Source organism: Hippopotamus amphibius, chromosome 6, assembly GCF_030028045.1.
Source record: "Hippopotamus amphibius kiboko isolate mHipAmp2 chromosome 6, mHipAmp2.hap2, whole genome shotgun sequence".
Taxonomy (NCBI): domain Eukaryota; kingdom Metazoa; phylum Chordata; class Mammalia; order Artiodactyla; family Hippopotamidae; genus Hippopotamus; species Hippopotamus amphibius.
This window is the reverse complement of record NC_080191.1, coordinates 91,517,547-91,539,576: the sequence shown is the minus strand read 5'-3', so window position 1 is coordinate 91,539,576 and position 22,030 is coordinate 91,517,547.

Genomic DNA, 22,030 nt, shown 5'->3' with positions numbered 1-22,030 from the left:
CTTCCGAGCACCCTCCAGCCCACAGGCCCTTGGCACCCACTCTGTGGCCAGAGGCAAGTCCTAGGCAGGACTCTCGAGCTTGTAGAGCCAGAGGGCCTCCAGCTTGGACACCTGCTCAGGAACTCAGTGGCAGCCAGGCTTCCCCTTCCATGCCTGTCGGCTAGCAGGTGGAGCCCCCGCTCCACCGAAAAGCTCTCTGCTTTGCCTTCAGCCAGGGATCGCCGAGCTCAGCTCTCTCTGCCTCAGGCAGAGACTCGAGTGTGCCTCCAGCCTGCAGAAAGAAGGGTGCCTTCTCCTGAGCACTGCTCTGCTGGGGCAGCTCCCTGAAGGCCTCCGGGGGCCGTCTCTCCCCTCACACAGTCGTGCCATTCGGCCCACCCGGGGAGCGAAGCTTCCCCCTCGGCAGGGCGCAGGGTACGGCCTATGTGTGTTTGCATGGCTGGGAAAGGGCAGATCCAGAAGCTGGCTGTGCACTGGGGAATGGGGCCTGATGGGCATAGCCGGCCTTCCCGGGTTGGGAAGCAGGAGATCTGGGGCCTCCGAGCTGCATGCACACCCCCTCCCTGGATGCCCCTCTTGCTTCTTCTCTGCTGCCAAGCCTCTCTCACCACACGTGCGTCTCATGGAAAGGAGCAGGCTGCTTGCCATTCTGGGCAAGGACCTCACCCCCCAGGCCTCGTTTCCTCGAACGGGAGTGCACATTGACCCAGAGCCTCCAGAGGAGCTGCTGTCTCTCCAGCCACAAAGGCCTGCAGCCGAACCCATGACAGCCTGCTGCATGGAGGGCTTCTATGGGAGAGGTGCCATGCATCCCAGGCGGGTGCTCCCCGGCACCCCGCTTTCCATGGGGAAACACTGTGTGTGCCAAGTGTCTCCTGTGTGCAGTCAACGTAGCCCCGGTGCCCGAGGTGCAGGGCCTCCTCTTTGGACCCAGAGCAGTGTGCTAGGCAGGCCTCCCATGCTGGGGGAGCCTCCGCTTCCCCAACTGTCCAAGTGCCTCAGGAACACACTTCCAGGAGTGTGGGTCTGACAGGCAGAACGGCCCGAGTGAGGAGCGTGGACGGCAGGCCAAAGCCATCCCTAGGGCCTGTGCTGGCCTAGGCCCCTGCCAGCCAGCAGGGCCTCGACAGAGCACAGTTCATTCGAGTAGGCCCCAGGGTGTTGCCTGTGGCTCTCTTGCACTGCTGGGAAGCTGCAGGTCCAGAGGCTGTGTGTGCACGGGGCCACTGGGGCCTGAGCACAGAACAGTCAGGAGCCCACTCTCTAGCAGGACTCCTGCCACCTCTGCGCTGCCTGCCACAGCCCCTTGCTGCCCGCACTGTCTTCACTGCTGGCAGGCCTCTGTGTGCACAGCCCAGTCTCTGCCAAGGGAACAAGGGGCTTGCTCGCCCCTCGCTAGGACCTCCTGCTACAGCACTCTGGACCAGGGCACACACGCCCCTGGACCAGCAGCCTGCAAGGAAGCTGCAGCTGAGCCAGCCACAAAGGCCTGCAGCCCTTGGCAGGGAGCCTTCTGCTAAGGACAGCTTTCCCCCTCCCAGGCCCTGCAGGAGTTCCTGGAGGCTCAGGCCTGCAGCGTTTTCCCCCACAGAGCACTGGGTGCCCAAAGCCTCCCCTGTGGCTTCCGAGCACCCTCCAGCCCACAGGCCCTTGGCACCCACTCTGTGGCCAGAGGCAAGTCCTAGGCAGGACTCTCGAGCTTGTAGAGCCAGAGGGCCTCCAGCTTGGACACCTGCTCAGGAACTCAGTGGCAGCCAGGCTTCCCCTTCCATGCCTGTCGGCTAGCAGGTGGAGCCCCCGCTCCACCGAAAAGCTCTCTGCTTTGCCTTCAGCCAGGGATCGCCGAGCTCAGCTCTCTCTGCCTCAGGCAGAGACTCGAGTGTGCCTCCAGCCTGCAGAAAGAAGGGTGCCTTCTCCTGAGCACTGCTCTGCTGGGGCAGCTCCCTGAAGGCCTCCGGGGGCCGTCTCTCCCCTCACACAGTCGTGCCATTCGGCCCACCCGGGGAGCGAAGCTTCCCCCTCGGCAGGGCGCAGGGTACGGCCTATGTGTGTTTGCATGGCTGGGAAAGGGCAGATCCAGAAGCTGGCTGTGCACTGGGGAATGGGGCCTGATGGGCATAGCCGGCCTTCCCGGGTTGGGAAGCAGGAGATCTGGGGCCTCCGAGCTGCATGCACACCCCCTCCCTGGATGCCCCTCTTGCTTCTTCTCTGCTGCCAAGCCTCTCTCACCACACGTGCGTCTCATGGAAAGGAGCAGGCTGCTTGCCATTCTGGGCAAGGACCTCACCCCCCAGGCCTCGTTTCCTCGAACGGGAGTGCACATTGACCCAGAGCCTCCAGAGGAGCTGCTGTCTCTCCAGCCACAAAGGCCTGCAGCCGAACCCATGACAGCCTGCTGCATGGAGGGCTTCTATGGGAGAGGTGCCATGCATCCCAGGCGGGTGCTCCCCGGCACCCCGCTTTCCATGGGGAAACACTGTGTGTGCCAAGTGTCTCCTGTGTGCAGTCAACGTAGCCCCGGTGCCCGAGGTGCAGGGCCTCCTCTTTGGACCCAGAGCAGTGTGCTAGGCAGGCCTCCCATGCTGGGGGAGCCTCCGCTTCCCCAACTGTCCAAGTGCCTCAGGAACACACTTCCAGGGAGTGTGGGTCTGACAGGCAGAACGGCCCGAGTGAGGAGCGTGGACGGCAGGCCAAAGCCATCCCTAGGGCCTGTGCTGGCCTAGGCCCCTGCCAGCCAGCAGGGCCTCGACAGAGCACAGTTCATTCGAGTAGGCCCCAGGGTGTTGCCTGTGGCTCTCTTGCACTGCTGGGAAGCTGCAGGTCCAGAGGCTGTGTGTGCACGGGGCCACTGGGGCCTGAGCACAGAACAGTCAGGAGCCCACTCTCTAGCAGGACTCCTGCCACCTCTGCGCTGCCTGCCACAGCCCCTTGCTGCCCGCACTGTCTTCACTGCTGGCAGGCCTCTGTGTGCACAGCCCAGTCTCTGCCAAGGGAACAAGGGGCTTGCTCGCCCCTCGCTAGGACCTCCTGCTACAGCACTCTGGACCAGGGCACACACGCCCCTGGACCAGCAGCCTGCAAGGAAGCTGCAGCTGAGCCAGCCACAAAGGCCTGCAGCCCTTGGCAGGGAGCCTTCTGCTAAGGACAGCTTTCCCCCTCCCAGGCCCTGCAGGAGTTCCTGGAGGCTCAGGCCTGCAGCGTTTTCCCCCACAGAGCACTGGGTGCCCAAAGCCTCCCCTGTGGCTTCCGAGCACCCTCCAGCCCACAGGCCCTTGGCACCCACTCTGTGGCCAGAGGCAAGTCCTAGGCAGGACTCTCGAGCTTGTAGAGCCAGAGGGCCTCCAGCTTGGACACCTGCTCAGGAACTCAGTGGCAGCCAGGCTTCCCCTTCCATGCCTGTCGGCTAGCAGGTGGAGCCCCCGCTCCACCGAAAAGCTCTCTGCTTTGCCTTCAGCCAGGGATCGCCGAGCTCAGCTCTCTCTGCCTCAGGCAGAGACTCGAGTGTGCCTCCAGCCTGCAGAAAGAAGGGTGCCTTCTCCTGAGCACTGCTCTGCTGGGGCAGCTCCCTGAAGGCCTCCGGGGGCCGTCTCTCCCCTCACACAGTCGTGCCATTCGGCCCACCCGGGGAGCGAAGCTTCCCCCTCGGCAGGGCGCAGGGTACGGCCTATGTGTGTTTGCATGGCTGGGAAAGGGCAGATCCAGAAGCTGGCTGTGCACTGGGGAATGGGGCCTGATGGGCATAGCCGGCCTTCCCGGGTTGGGAAGCAGGAGATCTGGGGCCTCCGAGCTGCATGCACACCCCCTCCCTGGATGCCCCTCTTGCTTCTTCTCTGCTGCCAAGCCTCTCTCACCACACGTGCGTCTCATGGAAAGGAGCAGGCTGCTTGCCATTCTGGGCAAGGACCTCACCCCCCAGGCCTCGTTTCCTCGAACGGGAGTGCACATTGACCCAGAGCCTCCAGAGCAGCTGCTGTCTCTCCAGCCACAAAGGCCTGCAGCCGAACCCATGACAGCCTGCTGCATGGAGGGCTTCTATGGGAGAGGTGCCATGCATCCCAGGCGGGTGCTCCCCGGCACCCCGCTTTCCATGGGGAAACACTGTGTGTGCCAAGTGTCTCCTGTGTGCAGTCAACGTAGCCCCGGTGCCCGAGGTGCAGGGCCTCCTCTTTGGACCCAGAGCAGTGTGCTAGGCAGGCCTCCCATGCTGGGGGAGCCTCCGCTTCCCCAACTGTCCAAGTGCCTCAGGAACACACTTCCAGGGAGTGTGGGTCTGACAGGCAGAACGGCCCGAGTGAGGAGCGTGGACGGCAGGCCAAAGCCATCCCTAGGGCCTGTGCTGGCCTAGGCCCCTGCCAGCCAGCAGGGCCTCGACAGAGCACAGTTCATTCGAGTAGGCCCCAGGGTGTTGCCTGTGGCTCTCTTGCACTGCTGGGAAGCTGCAGGTCCAGAGGCTGTGTGTGCACGGGGCCACTGGGGCCTGAGCACAGAACAGTCAGGAGCCCACTCTCTAGCAGGACTCCTGCCACCTCTGCGCTGCCTGCCACAGCCCCTTGCTGCCCGCACTGTCTTCACTGCTGGCAGGCCTCTGTGTGCACAGCCCAGTCTCTGCCAAGGGAACAAGGGGCTTGCTCGCCCCTCGCTAGGACCTCCTGCTACAGCACTCTGGACCAGGGCACACACGCCCCTGGACCAGCAGCCTGCAAGGAAGCTGCAGCTGAGCCAGCCACAAAGGCCTGCAGCCCTTGGCAGGGAGCCTTCTGCTAAGGACAGCTTTCCCCCTCCCAGGCCCTGCAGGAGTTCCTGGAGGCTCAGGCCTGCAGCGTTTTCCCCCACAGAGCACTGGGTGCCCAAAGCCTCCCCTGTGGCTTCCGAGCACCCTCCAGCCCACAGGCCCTTGGCACCCACTCTGTGGCCAGAGGCAAGTCCTAGGCAGGACTCTCGAGCTTGTAGAGCCAGAGGGCCTCCAGCTTGGACACCTGCTCAGGAACTCAGTGGCAGCCAGGCTTCCCCTTCCATGCCTGTCGGCTAGCAGGTGGAGCCCCCGCTCCACCGAAAAGCTCTCTGCTTTGCCTTCAGCCAGGGATCGCCGAGCTCAGCTCTCTCTGCCTCAGGCAGAGACTCGAGTGTGCCTCCAGCCTGCAGAAAGAAGGGTGCCTTCTCCTGAGCACTGCTCTGCTGGGGCAGCTCCCTGAAGGCCTCCGGGGGCCGTCTCTCCCCTCACACAGTCGTGCCATTCGGCCCACCCGGGGAGCGAAGCTTCCCCCTCGGCAGGGCGCAGGGTACGGCCTATGTGTGTTTGCATGGCTGGGAAAGGGCAGATCCAGAAGCTGGCTGTGCACTGGGGAATGGGGCCTGATGGGCATAGCCGGCCTTCCCGGGTTGGGAAGCAGGAGATCTGGGGCCTCCGAGCTGCATGCACACCCCCTCCCTGGATGCCCCTCTTGCTTCTTCTCTGCTGCCAAGCCTCTCTCACCACACGTGCGTCTCATGGAAAGGAGCAGGCTGCTTGCCATTCTGGGCAAGGACCTCACCCCCCAGGCCTCGTTTCCTCGAACGGGAGTGCACATTGACCCAGAGCCTCCAGAGGAGCTGCTGTCTCTCCAGCCACAAAGGCCTGCAGCCGAACCCATGACAGCCTGCTGCATGGAGGGCTTCTATGGGAGAGGTGCCATGCATCCCAGGCGGGTGCTCCCCGGCACCCCGCTTTCCATGGGGAAACACTGTGTGTGCCAAGTGTCTCCTGTGTGCAGTCAACGTAGCCCCGGTGCCCGAGGTGCAGGGCCTCCTCTTTGGACCCAGAGCAGTGTGCTAGGCAGGCCTCCCATGCTGGGGGAGCCTCCGCTTCCCCAACTGTCCAAGTGCCTCAGGAACACACTTCCAGGGAGTGTGGGTCTGACAGGCAGAACGGCCCGAGTGAGGAGCGTGGACGGCAGGCCAAAGCCATCCCTAGGGCCTGTGCTGGCCTAGGCCCCTGCCAGCCAGCAGGGCCTCGACAGAGCACAGTTCATTCGAGTAGGCCCCAGGGTGTTGCCTGTGGCTCTCTTGCACTGCTGGGAAGCTGCAGGTCCAGAGGCTGTGTGTGCACGGGGCCACTGGGGCCTGAGCACAGAACAGTCAGGAGCCCACTCTCTAGCAGGACTCCTGCCACCTCTGCGCTGCCTGCCACAGCCCCTTGCTGCCCGCACTGTCTTCACTGCTGGCAGGCCTCTGTGTGCACAGCCCAGTCTCTGCCAAGGGAACAAGGGGCTTGCTCGCCCCTCGCTAGGACCTCCTGCTACAGCACTCTGGACCAGGGCACACACGCCCCTGGACCAGCAGCCTGCAAGGAAGCTGCAGCTGAGCCAGCCACAAAGGCCTGCAGCCCTTGGCAGGGAGCCTTCTGCTAAGGACAGCTTTCCCCCTCCCAGGCCCTGCAGGAGTTCCTGGAGGCTCAGGCCTGCAGCGTTTTCCCCCACAGAGCACTGGGTGCCCAAAGCCTCCCCTGTGGCTTCCGAGCACCCTCCAGCCCACAGGCCCTTGGCACCCACTCTGTGGCCAGAGGCAAGTCCTAGGCAGGACTCTCGAGCTTGTAGAGCCAGAGGGCCTCCAGCTTGGACACCTGCTCAGGAACTCAGTGGCAGCCAGGCTTCCCCTTCCATGCCTGTCGGCTAGCAGGTGGAGCCCCCGCTCCACCGAAAAGCTCTCTGCTTTGCCTTCAGCCAGGGATCGCCGAGCTCAGCTCTCTCTGCCTCAGGCAGAGACTCGAGTGTGCCTCCAGCCTGCAGAAAGAAGGGTGCCTTCTCCTGAGCACTGCTCTGCTGGGGCAGCTCCCTGAAGGCCTCCGGGGGCCGTCTCTCCCCTCACACAGTCGTGCCATTCGGCCCACCCGGGGAGCGAAGCTTCCCCCTCGGCAGGGCACAGGGTACGGCCTATGTGTGTTTGCATGGCTGGGAAAGGGCAGATCCAGAAGCTGGCTGTGCACTGGGGAATGGGGCCTGATGGGCATAGCCGGCCTTCCCGGGTTGGGAAGCAGGAGATCTGGGGCCTCCGAGCTGCATGCACACCCCCTCCCTGGATGCCCCTCTTGCTTCTTCTCTGCTGCCAAGCCTCTCTCACCACACGTGCGTCTCATGGAAAGGAGCAGGCTGCTTGCCATTCTGGGCAAGGACCTCACCCCCCAGGCCTCGTTTCCTCGAACGGGAGTGCACATTGACCCAGAGCCTCCAGAGGAGCTGCTGTCTCTCCAGCCACAAAGGCCTGCAGCCGAACCCATGACAGCCTGCTGCATGGAGGGCTTCTATGGGAGAGGTGCCATGCATCCCAGGCGCGTGCTCCCCGGCACCCCGCTTTCCATGGGGAAACACTGTGTGTGCCAAGTGTCTCCTGTGTGCAGTCAACGTAGCCCCGGTGCCCGAGGTGCAGGGCCTCCTCTTTGGACCCAGAGCAGTGTGCTAGGCAGGCCTCCCATGCTGGGGGAGCCTCCGCTTCCCCAACTGTCCAAGTGCCTCAGGAACACACTTCCAGGGAGTGTGGGTCTGACAGGCAGAACGGCCCGAGTGAGGAGCGTGGACGGCAGGCCAAAGCCATCCCTAGGGCCTGTGCTGGCCTAGGCCCCTGCCAGCCAGCAGGGCCTCGACAGAGCACAGTTCATTCGAGTAGGCCCCAGGGTGTTGCCTGTGGCTCTCTTGCACTGCTGGGAAGCTGCAGGTCCAGAGGCTGTGTGTGCACGGGGCCACTGGGGCCTGAGCACAGAACAGTCAGGAGCCCACTCTCTAGCAGGACTCCTGCCACCTCTGCGCTGCCTGCCACAGCCCCTTGCTGCCCGCACTGTCTTCACTGCTGGCAGGCCTCTGTGTGCACAGCCCAGTCTCTGCCAAGGGAACAAGGGGCTTGCTCGCCCCTCGCTAGGACCTCCTGCTACAGCACTCTGGACCAGGGCACACACGCCCCTGGACCAGCAGCCTGCAAGGAAGCTGCAGCTGAGCCAGCCACAAAGGCCTGCAGCCCTTGGCAGGGAGCCTTCTGCTAAGGACAGCTTTCCCCCTCCCAGGCCCTGCAGGAGTTCCTGGAGGCTCAGGCCTGCAGCGTTTTCCCCCACAGAGCACTGGGTGCCCAAAGCCTCCCCTGTGGCTTCCGAGCACCCTCCAGCCCACAGGCCCTTGGCACCCACTCTGTGGCCAGAGGCAAGTCCTAGGCAGGACTCTCGAGCTTGTAGAGCCAGAGGGCCTCCAGCTTGGACACCTGCTCAGGAACTCAGTGGCAGCCAGGCTTCCCCTTCCATGCCTGTCGGCTAGCAGGTGGAGCCCCCGCTCCACCGAAAAGCTCTCTGCTTTGCCTTCAGCCAGGGATCGCCGAGCTCAGCTCTCTCTGCCTCAGGCAGAGACTCGAGTGTGCCTCCAGCCTGCAGAAAGAAGGGTGCCTTCTCCTGAGCACTGCTCTGCTGGGGCAGCTCCCTGAAGGCCTCCGGGGGCCGTCTCTCCCCTCACACAGTCGTGCCATTCGGCCCACCCGGGGAGCGAAGCTTCCCCCTCGGCAGGGCGCAGGGTACGGCCTATGTGTGTTTGCATGGCTGGGAAAGGGCAGATCCAGAAGCTGGCTGTGCACTGGGGAATGGGGCCTGATGGGCATAGCCGGCCTTCCCGGGTTGGGAAGCAGGAGATCTGGGGCCTCCGAGCTGCATGCACACCCCCTCCCTGGATGCCCCTCTTGCTTCTTCTCTGCTGCCAAGCCTCTCTCACCACACGTGCGTCTCATGGAAAGGAGCAGGCTGCTTGCCATTCTGGGCAAGGACCTCACCCCCCAGGCCTCGTTTCCTCGAACGGGAGTGCACATTGACCCAGAGCCTCCAGAGGAGCTGCTGTCTCTCCAGCCACAAAGGCCTGCAGCCGAACCCATGACAGCCTGCTGCATGGAGGGCTTCTATGGGAGAGGTGCCATGCATCCCAGGCGGGTGCTCCCCGGCACCCCGCTTTCCATGGGGAAACACTGTGTGTGCCAAGTGTCTCCTGTGTGCAGTCAACGTAGCCCCGGTGCCCGAGGTGCAGGGCCTCCTCTTTGGACCCAGAGCAGTGTGCTAGGCAGGCCTCCCATGCTGGGGGAGCCTCCGCTTCCCCAACTGTCCAAGTGCCTCAGGAACACACTTCCAGGGAGTGTGGGTCTGACAGGCAGAACGGCCCGAGTGAGGAGCGTGGACGGCAGGCCAAAGCCATCCCTAGGGCCTGTGCTGGCCTAGGCCCCTGCCAGCCAGCAGGGCCTCGACAGAGCACAGTTCATTCGAGTAGGCCCCAGGGTGTTGCCTGTGGCTCTCTTGCACTGCTGGGAAGCTGCAGGTCCAGAGGCTGTGTGTGCACGGGGCCACTGGGGCCTGAGCACAGAACAGTCAGGAGCCCACTCTCTAGCAGGACTCCTGCCACCTCTGCGCTGCCTGCCACAGCCCCTTGCTGCCCGCACTGTCTTCACTGCTGGCAGGCCTCTGTGTGCACAGCCCAGTCTCTGCCAAGGGAACAAGGGGCTTGCTCGCCCCTCGCTAGGACCTCCTGCTACAGCACTCTGGACCAGGGCACACACGCCCCTGGACCAGCAGCCTGCAAGGAAGCTGCAGCTGAGCCAGCCACAAAGGCCTGCAGCCCTTGGCAGGGAGCCTTCTGCTAAGGACAGCTTTCCCCCTCCCAGGCCCTGCAGGAGTTCCTGGAGGCTCAGGCCTGCAGCGTTTTCCCCCACAGAGCACTGGGTGCCCAAAGCCTCCCCTGTGGCTTCCGAGCACCCTCCAGCCCACAGGCCCTTGGCACCCACTCTGTGGCCAGAGGCAAGTCCTAGGCAGGACTCTCGAGCTTGTAGAGCCAGAGGGCCTCCAGCTTGGACACCTGCTCAGGAACTCAGTGGCAGCCAGGCTTCCCCTTCCATGCCTGTCGGCTAGCAGGTGGAGCCCCCGCTCCACCGAAAAGCTCTCTGCTTTGCCTTCAGCCAGGGATCGCCGAGCTCAGCTCTCTCTGCCTCAGGCAGAGACTCGAGTGTGCCTCCAGCCTGCAGAAAGAAGGGTGCCTTCTCCTGAGCACTGCTCTGCTGGGGCAGCTCCCTGAAGGCCTCCGGGGGCCGTCTCTCCCCTCACACAGTCGTGCCATTCGGCCCACCCGGGGAGCGAAGCTTCCCCCTCGGCAGGGCGCAGGGTACGGCCTATGTGTGTTTGCATGGCTGGGAAAGGGCAGATCCAGAAGCTGGCTGTGCACTGGGGAATGGGGCCTGATGGGCATAGCCGGCCTTCCCGGGTTGGGAAGCAGGAGATCTGGGGCCTCCGAGCTGCATGCACACCCCCTCCCTGGATGCCCCTCTTGCTTCTTCTCTGCTGCCAAGCCTCTCTCACCACACGTGCGTCTCATGGAAAGGAGCAGGCTGCTTGCCATTCTGGGCAAGGACCTCACCCCCCAGGCCTCGTTTCCTCGAACGGGAGTGCACATTGACCCAGAGCCTCCAGAGGAGCTGCTGTCTCTCCAGCCACAAAGGCCTGCAGCCGAACCCATGACAGCCTGCTGCATGGAGGGCTTCTATGGGAGAGGTGCCATGCATCCCAGGCGGGTGCTCCCCGGCACCCCGCTTTCCATGGGGAAACACTGTGTGTGCCAAGTGTCTCCTGTGTGCAGTCAACGTAGCCCCGGTGCCCGAGGTGCAGGGCCTCCTCTTTGGACCCAGAGCAGTGTGCTAGGCAGGCCTCCCATGCTGGGGGAGCCTCCGCTTCCCCAACTGTCCAAGTGCCTCAGGAACACACTTCCAGGGAGTGTGGGTCTGACAGGCAGAACGGCCCGAGTGAGGAGCGTGGACGGCAGGCCAAAGCCATCCCTAGGGCCTGTGCTGGCCTAGGCCCCTGCCAGCCAGCAGGGCCTCGACAGAGCACAGTTCATTCGAGTAGGCCCCAGGGTGTTGCCTGTGGCTCTCTTGCACTGCTGGGAAGCTGCAGGTCCAGAGGCTGTGTGTGCACGGGGCCACTGGGGCCTGAGCACAGAACAGTCAGGAGCCCACTCTCTAGCAGGACTCCTGCCACCTCTGCGCTGCCTGCCACAGCCCCTTGCTGCCCGCACTGTCTTCACTGCTGGCAGGCCTCTGTGTGCACAGCCCAGTCTCTGCCAAGGGAACAAGGGGCTTGCTCGCCCCTCGCTAGGACCTCCTGCTACAGCACTCTGGACCAGGGCACACACGCCCCTGGACCAGCAGCCTGCAAGGAAGCTGCAGCTGAGCCAGCCACAAAGGCCTGCAGCCCTTGGCAGGGAGCCTTCTGCTAAGGACAGCTTTCCCCCTCCCAGGCCCTGCAGGAGTTCCTGGAGGCTCAGGCCTGCAGCGTTTTCCCCCACAGAGCACTGGGTGCCCAAAGCCTCCCCTGTGGCTTCCGAGCACCCTCCAGCCCACAGGCCCTTGGCACCCACTCTGTGGCCAGAGGCAAGTCCTAGGCAGGACTCTCGAGCTTGTAGAGCCAGAGGGCCTCCAGCTTGGACACCTGCTCAGGAACTCAGTGGCAGCCAGGCTTCCCCTTCCATGCCTGTCGGCTAGCAGGTGGAGCCCCCGCTCCACCGAAAAGCTCTCTGCTTTGCCTTCAGCCAGGGATCGCCGAGCTCAGCTCTCTCTGCCTCAGGCAGAGACTCGAGTGTGCCTCCAGCCTGCAGAAAGAAGGGTGCCTTCTCCTGAGCACTGCTCTGCTGGGGCAGCTCCCTGAAGGCCTCCGGGGGCCGTCTCTCCCCTCACACAGTCGTGCCATTCGGCCCACCCGGGGAGCGAAGCTTCCCCCTCGGCAGGGCGCAGGGTACGGCCTATGTGTGTTTGCATGGCTGGGAAAGGGCAGATCCAGAAGCTGGCTGTGCACTGGGGAATGGGGCCTGATGGGCATAGCCGGCCTTCCCGGGTTGGGAAGCAGGAGATCTGGGGCCTCCGAGCTGCATGCACACCCCCTCCCTGGATGCCCCTCTTGCTTCTTCTCTGCTGCCAAGCCTCTCTCACCACACGTGCGTCTCATGGAAAGGAGCAGGCTGCTTGCCATTCTGGGCAAGGACCTCACCCCCCAGGCCTCGTTTCCTCGAACGGGAGTGCACATTGACCCAGAGCCTCCAGAGGAGCTGCTGTCTCTCCAGCCACAAAGGCCTGCAGCCGAACCCATGACAGCCTGCTGCATGGAGGGCTTCTATGGGAGAGGTGCCATGCATCCCAGGCGGGTGCTCCCCGGCACCCCGCTTTCCATGGGGAAACACTGTGTGTGCCAAGTGTCTCCTGTGTGCAGTCAACGTAGCCCCGGTGCCCGAGGTGCAGGGCCTCCTCTTTGGACCCAGAGCAGTGTGCTAGGCAGGCCTCCCATGCTGGGGGAGCCTCCGCTTCCCCAACTGTCCAAGTGCCTCAGGAACACACTTCCAGGGAGTGTGGGTCTGACAGGCAGAACGGCCCGAGTGAGGAGCGTGGACGGCAGGCCAAAGCCATCCCTAGGGCCTGTGCTGGCCTAGGCCCCTGCCAGCCAGCAGGGCCTCGACAGAGCACAGTTCATTCGAGTAGGCCCCAGGGTGTTGCCTGTGGCTCTCTTGCACTGCTGGGAAGCTGCAGGTCCAGAGGCTGTGTGTGCACGGGGCCACTGGGGCCTGAGCACAGAACAGTCAGGAGCCCACTCTCTAGCAGGACTCCTGCCACCTCTGCGCTGCCTGCCACAGCCCCTTGCTCCCCGCACTGTCTTCACTGCTGGCAGGCCTCTGTGTGCACAGCCCAGTCTCTGCCAAGGGAACAAGGGGCTTGCTCGCCCCTCGCTAGGACCTCCTGCTACAGCACTCTGGACCAGGGCACACACGCCCCTGGACCAGCAGCCTGCAAGGAAGCTGCAGCTGAGCCAGCCACAAAGGCCTGCAGCCCTTGGCAGGGAGCCTTCTGCTAAGGACAGCTTTCCCCCTCCCAGGCCCTGCAGGAGTTCCTGGAGGCTCAGGCCTGCAGCGTTTTCCCCCACAGAGCACTGGGTGCCCAAAGCCTCCCCTGTGGCTTCCGAGCACCCTCCAGCCCACAGGCCCTTGGCACCCACTCTGTGGCCAGAGGCAAGTCCTAGGCAGGACTCTCGAGCTTGTAGAGCCAGAGGGCCTCCAGCTTGGACACCTGCTCAGGAACTCAGTGGCAGCCAGGCTTCCCCTTCCATGCCTGTCGGCTAGCAGGTGGAGCCCCCGCTCCACCGAAAAGCTCTCTGCTTTGCCTTCAGCCAGGGATCGCCGAGCTCAGCTCTCTCTGCCTCAGGCAGAGACTCGAGTGTGCCTCCAGCCTGCAGAAAGAAGGGTGCCTTCTCCTGAGCACTGCTCTGCTGGGGCAGCTCCCTGAAGGCCTCCGGGGGCCGTCTCTCCCCTCACACAGTCGTGCCATTCGGCCCACCCGGGGAGCGAAGCTTCCCCCTCGGCAGGGCGCAGGGTACGGCCTATGTGTGTTTGCATGGCTGGGAAAGGGCAGATCCAGAAGCTGGCTGTGCACTGGGGAATGGGGCCTGATGGGCATAGCCGGCCTTCCCGGGTTGGGAAGCAGGAGATCTGGGGCCTCCGAGCTGCATGCACACCCCCTCCCTGGATGCCCCTCTTGCTTCTTCTCTGCTGCCAAGCCTCTCTCACCACACGTGCGCCTCATGGAAAGGAGCAGGCTGCTTGCCATTCTGGGCAAGGACCTCACCCCCCAGGCCTCGTTTCCTCGAACGGGAGTGCACATTGACCCAGAGCCTCCAGAGGAGCTGCTGTCTCTCCAGCCACAAAGGCCTGCAGCCGAACCCATGACAGCCTGCTGCATGGAGGGCTTCTATGGGAGAGGTGCCATGCATCCCAGGCGGGTGCTCCCCGGCACCCCGCTTTCCATGGGGAAACACTGTGTGTGCCAAGTGTCTCCTGTGTGCAGTCAACGTAGCCCCGGTGCCCGAGGTGCAGGGCCTCCTCTTTGGACCCAGAGCAGTGTGCTAGGCAGGCCTCCCATGCTGGGGGAGCCTCCGCTTCCCCAACTGTCCAAGTGCCTCAGGAACACACTTCCAGGGAGTGTGGGTCTGACAGGCAGAACGGCCCGAGTGAGGAGCGTGGACGGCAGGCCAAAGCCATCCCTAGGGCCTGTGCTGGCCTAGGCCCCTGCCAGCCAGCAGGGCCTCGACAGAGCACAGTTCATTCGAGTAGGCCCCAGGGTGTTGCCTGTGGCTCTCTTGCACTGCTGGGAAGCTGCAGGTCCAGAGGCTGTGTGTGCACGGGGCCACTGGGGCCTGAGCACAGAACAGTCAGGAGCCCACTCTCTAGCAGGACTCCTGCCACCTCTGCGCTGCCTGCCACAGCCCCTTGCTGCCCGCACTGTCTTCACTGCTGGCAGGCCTCTGTGTGCACAGCCCAGTCTCTGCCAAGGGAACAAGGGGCTTGCTCGCCCCTCGCTAGGACCTCCTGCTACAGCACTCTGGACCAGGGCACACACGCCCCTGGACCAGCAGCCTGCAAGGAAGCTGCAGCTGAGCCAGCCACAAAGGCCTGCAGCCCTTGGCAGGGAGCTTTCTGCTAAGGACAGCTTTCCCCCTCCCAGGCCCTGCAGGAGTTCCTGGAGGCTCAGGCCTGCAGCGTTTTCCCCCACAGAGCACTGGGTGCCCAAAGCCTCCCCTGTGGCTTCCGAGCACCCTCCAGCCCACAGGCCCTTGGCACCCACTCTGTGGCCAGAGGCAAGTCCTAGGCAGGACTCTCGAGCTTGTAGAGCCAGAGGGCCTCCAGCTTGGACACCTGCTCAGGAACTCAGTGGCAGCCAGGCTTCCCCTTCCATGCCTGTCGGCTAGCAGGTGGAGCCCCCGCTCCACCGAAAAGCTCTCTGCTTTGCCTTCAGCCAGGGATCGCCGAGCTCAGCTCTCTCTGCCTCAGGCAGAGACTCGAGTGTGCCTCCAGCCTGCAGAAAGAAGGGTGCCTTCTCCTGAGCACTGCTCTGCTGGGGCAGCTCCCTGAAGGCCTCCGGGGGCCGTCTCTCCCCTCACACAGTCGTGCCATTCGGCCCACCCGGGGAGCGAAGCTTCCCCCTCGGCAGGGCGCAGGGTACGGCCTATGTGTGTTTGCATGGCTGGGAAAGGGCAGATCCAGAAGCTGGCTGTGCACTGGGGAATGGGGCCTGATGGGCATAGCCGGCCTTCCCGGGTTGGGAAGCAGGAGATCTGGGGCCTCCGAGCTGCATGCACACCCCCTCCCTGGATGCCCCTCTTGCTTCTTCTCTGCTGCCAAGCCTCTCTCACCACACGTGCGTCTCATGGAAAGGAGCAGGCTGCTTGCCATTCTGGGCAAGGACCTCACCCCCCAGGCCTCGTTTCCTCGAACGGGAGTGCACATTGACCCAGAGCCTCCAGAGGAGCTGCTGTCTCTCCAGCCACAAAGGCCTGCAGCCGAACCCATGACAGCCTGCTGCATGGAGGGCTTCTATGGGAGAGGTGCCATGCATCCCAGGCGGGTGCTCCCCGGCACCCCGCTTTCCATGGGGAAACACTGTGTGTGCCAAGTGTCTCCTGTGTGCAGTCAACGTAGCCCCGGTGCCCGAGGTGCAGGGCCTCCTCTTTGGACCCAGAGCAGTGTGCTAGGCAGGCCTCCCATGCTGGGGGAGCCTCCGCTTCCCCAACTGTCCAAGTGCCTCAGGAACACACTTCCAGGGAGTGTGGGTCTGACAGGCAGAACGGCCCGAGTGAGGAGCGTGGACGGCAGGCCAAAGCCATCCCTAGGGCCTGTGCTGGCCTAGGCCCCTGCCAGCCAGCAGGGCCTCGACAGAGCCCAGTTCATTCGAGTAGGCCCCAGGGTGTTGCCTGTGGCTCTCTTGCACTGCTGGGAAGCTGCAGGTCCAGAGGCTGTGTGTGCACGGGGCCACTGGGGCCTGAGCACAGAACAGTCAGGAGCCCACTCTCTAGCAGGACTCCTGCCACCTCTGCGCTGCCTGCCACAGCCCCTTGCTGCCCGCACTGTCTTCACTGCTGGCAGGCCTCTGTGTGCACAGCCCAGTCTCTGCCAAGGGAACAAGGGGCTTGCTCGCCCCTCGCTAGGACCTCCTGCTACAGCACTCTGGACCAGGGCACACACGCCCCTGGACCAGCAGCCTGCAAGGAAGCTGCAGCTGAGCCAGCCACAAAGGCCTGCAGCCCTTGGCAGGGAGCCTTCTGCTAAGGACAGCTTTCCCCCTCCCAGGCCCTGCAGGAGTTCCTGGAGGCTCAGGCCTGCAGCGTTTTCCCCCACAGAGCACTGGGTGCCCAAAGCCTCCCCTGTGGCTTCCGAGCACCCTCCAGCCCACAGGCCCTTGGCACCCACTCTGTGGCCAGAGGCAAGTCCTAGGCAGGACTCTCGAGCTTGTAGAGCCAGAGGGCCTCCAGCTTGGACACCTGCTCAGGAACTCAGTGGCAGCCAGGCTTCCCCTTCCATGCCTGTCGGCTAGCAGGTGGAGCCCCCGCTCCACCGAAAAGCTCTCTGCTTTGCCTTCAGCCAGGGATCGCCGAGCTCAGCTCTCTCTGCCTCAGGCAGAGACTCGAGTGTGCCTCCAGCCTGCAGAAAGAAGGGTGCCTTCTCCTGAGCACTGCTCTGCTGGGGCAGCTCCCTGAAGGCCTCCGGGGGCCGTCTCTCCCCTCACACAGTCGTGCCATTCGGCCCACCCGGGGAGCGAAGCTTCCCCCTCGGCAGGGCGCAGGGTACGGCCTATGTGTGTTTGCATGGCTGGGAAAGGGCAGATCCAGAAGCTGGCTGTGCACTGGGGAATGGGGCCTGATGGGCATAGCCGGCCTTCCCGGGTTGGGAAGCAGGAGATCTGGGGCCTCCGAGCTGCATGCACACCCCCTCCCTGGATGCCCCTCTTGCTTCTTCTCTGCTGCCAAGCCTCTCTCACCACACGTGCGTCTCATGGAAAGGAGCAGGCTGCTTGCCATTCTGGGCAAGGACCTCACCCCCCAGGCCTCGTTTCCTCGAACGGGAGTGCACATTGACCCAGAGCCTCCAGAGGAGCTGCTGTCTCTCCAGCCACAAAGGCCTGCAGCCGAACCCATGACAGCCTGCTGCATGGAGGGCTTCTATGGGAGAGGTGCCATGCATCCCAGGCGGGTGCTCCCCGGCACCCCGCTTTCCATGGGGAAACACTGTGTGTGCCAAGTGTCTCCTGTGTGCAGTCAACGTAGCCCCGGTGCCCGAGGTGCAGGGCCTCCTCTTTGGACCCAGAGCAGTGTGCTAGGCAGGCCTCCCATGCTGGGGGAGCCTCCGCTTCCCCAACTGTCCAAGTGCCTCAGGAACACACTTCCAGGGAGTGTGGGTCTGACAGGCAGAACGGCCCGAGTGAGGAGCGTGGACGGCAGGCCAAAGCCATCCCTAGGGCCTGTGCTGGCCTAGGCCCCTGCCAGCCAGCAGGGCCTCGACAGAGCACAGTTCATTCGAGTAGGCCCCAGGGTGTTGCCTGTGGCTCTCTTGCACTGCTGGGAAGCTGCAGGTCCAGAGGCTGTGTGTGCACGGGGCCACTGGGGCCTGAGCACAGAACAGTCAGGAGCCCACTCTCTAGCAGGACTCCTGCCACCTCTGCGCTGCCTGCCACAGCCCCTTGCTGCCCGCACTGTCTTCACTGCTGGCAGGCCTCTGTGTGCACAGCCCAGTCTCTGCCAAGGGAACAAGGGGCTTGCTCGCCCCTCGCTAGGACCTCCTGCTACAGCACTCTGGACCAGGGCACACACGCCCCTGGACCAGCAGCCTGCAAGGAAGCTGCAGCTGAGCCAGCCACAAAGGCCTGCAGCCCTTGGCAGGGAGCCTTCTGCTAAGGACAGCTTTCCCCCTCCCAGGCCCTGCAGGAGTTCCTGGAGGCTCAGGCCTGCAGCGTTTTCCCCCACAGAGCACTGGGTGCCCAAAGCCTCCCCTGTGGCTTCCGAGCACCCTCCAGCCCACAGGCCCTTGGCACCCACTCTGTGGCCAGAGGCAAGTCCTAGGCAGGACTCTCGAGCTTGTAGAGCCAGAGGGCCTCCAGCTTGGACACCTGCTCAGGAACTCAGTGGCAGCCAGGCTTCCCCTTCCATGCCTGTCGGCTAGCAGGTGGAGCCCCCGCTCCACCGAAAAGCTCTCTGCTTTGCCTTCAGCCAGGGATCGCCGAGCTCAGCTCTCTCTGCCTCAGGCAGAGACTCGAGTGTGCCTCCAGCCTGCAGAAAGAAGGGTGCCTTCTCCTGAGCACTGCTCTGCTGGGGCAGCTCCCTGAAGGCCTCCGGGGGCCGTCTCTCCCCTCACACAGTCGTGCCATTCGGCCCACCCGGGGAGCGAAGCTTCCCCCTCGGCAGGGCGCAGGGTACGGCCTATGTGTGTTTGCATGGCTGGGAAAGGGCAGATCCAGAAGCTGGCTGTGCACTGGGGAATGGGGCCTGATGGGCATAGCCGGCCTTCCCGGGTTGGGAAGCAGGAGATCTGGGGCCTCCGAGCTGCATGCACACCCCCTCCCTGGATGCCCCTCTTGCTTCTTCTCTGCTGCCAAGCCTCTCTCACCACACGTGCGTCTCATGGAAAGGAGCAGGCTGCTTGCCATTCTGGGCAAGGACCTCACCCCCAGGCCTCGTTTCCTCGAACGGGAGTGCACATTGACCCAGAGCCTCCAGAGGAGCTGCTGTCTCTCCAGCCACAAAGGCCTGCAGCCGAACCCATGACAGCCTGCTGCATGGAGGGCTTCTATGGGAGAGGTGCCATGCATCCCAGGCGGGTGCTCCCCGGCACCCCGCTTTCCATGGGGAAACACTGTGTGTGCCAAGTGTCTCCTGTGTGCAGTCAACGTAGCCCCGGTGCCCGAGGTGCAGGGCCTCCTCTTTGGACCCAGAGCAGTGTGCTAGGCAGGCCTCCCATGCTGGGGGAGCCTCCGCTTCCCCAACTGTCCAAGTGCCTCAGGAACACACTTCCAGGGAGTGTGGGTCTGACAGGCAGAACGGCCCGAGTGAGGAGCGTGGACGGCAGGCCAAAGCCATCCCTAGGGCCTGTGCTGGCCTAGGCCCCTGCCAGCCAGCAGGGCCTCGACAGAGCACAGTTCATTTGAGTAGGCCCCAGGGTGTTGCCTGTGGCTCTCTTGCACTGCTGGGAAGCTACAGGTCCAGAGGCTGTGTGTGCACGGGGCCACTGGGGCCTGAGCACAGAACAGTCAGGAGCCCACTCTCTAGCAGGACTCCTGCCACCTCTGCGCTGCCTGCCACAGCCCCTTGCTGCCCGCACTGTCTTCACTGCTGGCAGGCCTCTGTGTGCACAGCCCAGTCTCTGCCAAGGGAACAAGGGGCTTGCTCGCCCCTCGCTAGGACCTCCTGCTACAGCACTCTGGACCAGGGCACACACGCCCCTGGACCAGCAGCCTGCAAGGAAGCTGCAGCTGAGCCAGCCACAAAGGCCTGCAGCCCTTGGCAGGGAGCCTTCTGCTAAGGACAGCTTTCCCACTCCCAGGCCCTGCAGGAGTTCCTGGAGGCTCAGGCCTGCAGCGTTTTCCCCCACAGAGCACTGGGTGCCCAAAGCCTCCCCTGCGGCTTCCGAGCACCCTCCAGCCCACAGGCCCTTGGCACCCACTCTGTGGCCAGAGGCAAGTCCTAGGCAGGACTCTCGAGCTTGTAGAGCCAGAGGGCCTCCAGCTTGGACACCTGCTCAGGAACTCAGTGGCAGCCAGGCTTCCCCTTCCATGCCTGTCGGCTAGCAGGTGGAGCCCCCGCTCCACCGAAAAGCTCTCTGCTTTGCCTTCAGCCAGGGATCGCCGAGCTCAGCTCTCTCTGCCTCAGGCAGAGACTCGAGTGTGCCTCCAGCCTGCAGAAAGAAGGGTGCCTTCTCCTGAGCACTGCTCTGCTGGGGCAGCTCCCTGAAGGCCTCCGGGGGCCGTCTCTCCCCTCACACAGTCGTGCCATTCGGCCCACCCGGGGAGCGAAGCTTCCCCCTCGGCAGGGCGCAGGGTACGGCCTATGTGTGTTTGCATGGCTGGGAAAGGGCAGATCCAGAAGCTGGCTGTGCACTGGGGAATGGGGCCTGATGGGCATAGCCGGCCTTCCCGGGTTGGGAAGCAGGAGATCTGGGGCCTCCGAGCTGCATGCACACCCCCTCCCTGGATGCCCCTCTTGCTTCTTCTCTGCTGCCAAGCCTCTCTCACCACACGTGCGTCTCATGGAAAGGAGCAGGCTGCTTGCCATTCTGGGCAAGGACCTCACCCCCCAGGCCTCGTTTCCTCGAACGGGAGTGCACATTGACCCAGAGCCTCCAGAGGAGCTGCTGTCTCTCCAGCCACAAAGGCCTGCAGCCGAACCCATGACAGCCTGCTGCATGGAGGGCTTCTATGGGAGAGGTGCCATGCATCCCAGGCGGGTGCTCCCCGGCACCCCGCTTTCCATGGGGAAACACTGTGTGTGCCAAGTGTCTCCTGTGTGCAGTCAACGTAGCCCCGGTGCCCGAGGTGCAGGGCCTCCTCTTTGGACCCAGAGCAGTGTGCTAGGCAGGCCTCCCATGCTGGGGGAGCCTCCGCTTCCCCAACTGTCCAAGTGCCTCAGGAACACACTTCCAGGGAGTGTGGGTCTGACAGGCAGAACGGCCCGAGTGAGGAGCGTGGACGGCAGGCCAAAGCCATCCCTAGGGCCTGTGCTGGCCTAGGCCCCTGCCAGCCAGCAGGGCCTCGACAGAGCACAGTTCATTTGAGTAGGCCCCAGGGTGTTGCCTGTGGCTCTCTTGCACTGCTGGGAAGCTGCAGGTCCAGAGGCTGTGTGTGCACGGGGCCACTGGGGCCTGAGCACAGAACAGTCAGGAGCCCACTCTCTAGCAGGACTCCTGCCACCTCTGCGCTGCCTGCCACAGCCCCTTGCTGCCCGCACTGTCTTCACTGCTGGCAGGCCTCTGTGTGCACAGCCCAGTCTCTGCCAAGGGAACAAGGGGCTTGCTCGCCCCTCGCTAGGACCTCCTGCTACAGCACTCTGGACCAGGGCACACACGCCCCTGGACCAGCAGCCTGCAAGGAAGCTGCAGCTGAGCCAGCCACAAAGGCCTGCAGCCCTTGGCAGGGAGCCTTCTGCTAAGGACAGCTTTCCCCCTCCCAGGCCCTGCAGGAGTTCCTGGAGGCTCAGGCTTGCAGCGTTTTCCCCCACAGAGCACTGGGTGCCCAAAGCCTCCCCTGTGGCTTCCGAGCACCCTCCAGCCCACAGGCCCTTGGCACCCACTCTGTGGCCAGAGGCAAGTCCTAGGCAGGACTCTCGAGCTTGTAGAGCCAGAGGGCCTCCAGCTTGGACACCTGCTCAGGAACTCAGTGGCAGCCAGGCTTCCCCTTCCATGCCTGTCGGCTAGCAGGTGGAGCCCCCGCTCCACCGAAAAGCTCTCTGCTTTGCCTTCAGCCAGGGATCGCCGAGCTCAGCTCTCTCTGCCTCAGGCAGAGACTCGAGTGTGCCTCCAGCCTGCAGAAAGAAGGGTGCCTTCTCCTGAGCACTGCTCTGCTGGGGCAGCTCCCTGAAGGCCTCCGGGGGCCGTCTCTCCCCTCACACAGTCGTGCCATTCGGCCCACCCGGGGAGCGAAGCTTCCCCCTCGGCAGGGCGCAGGGTACGGCCTATGTGTGTTTGCATGGCTGGGAAAGGGCAGATCCAGAAGCTGGCTGTGCACTGGGGAATGGGGCCTGATGGGCATAGCCGGCCTTCCCGGGTTGGGAAGCAGGAGATCTGGGGCCTCCGAGCTGCATGCACACCCCCTCCCTGGATGCCCCTCTTGCTTCTTCTCTGCTGCCAAGCCTCTCTCACCACACGTGCGTCTCATGGAAAGGAGCAGGCTGCTTGCCATTCTGGGCAAGGACCTCACCCCCCAGGCCTCGTTTCCTCGAACGGGAGTGCACATTGACCCAGAGCCTCCAGAGGAGCTGCTGTCTCTCCAGCCACAAAGGCCTGCAGCCGAACCCATGACAGCCTGCTGCATGGAGGGCTTCTATGGGAGAGGTGCCATGCATCCCAGGCGGGTGCTCCCCGGCACCCCGCTTTCCATGGGGAAACACTGTGTGTGCCAAGTGTCTCCTGTGTGCAGTCAACGTAGCCCCGGTGCCCGAGGTGCAGGGCCTCCTCTTTGGACCCAGAGCAGTGTGCTA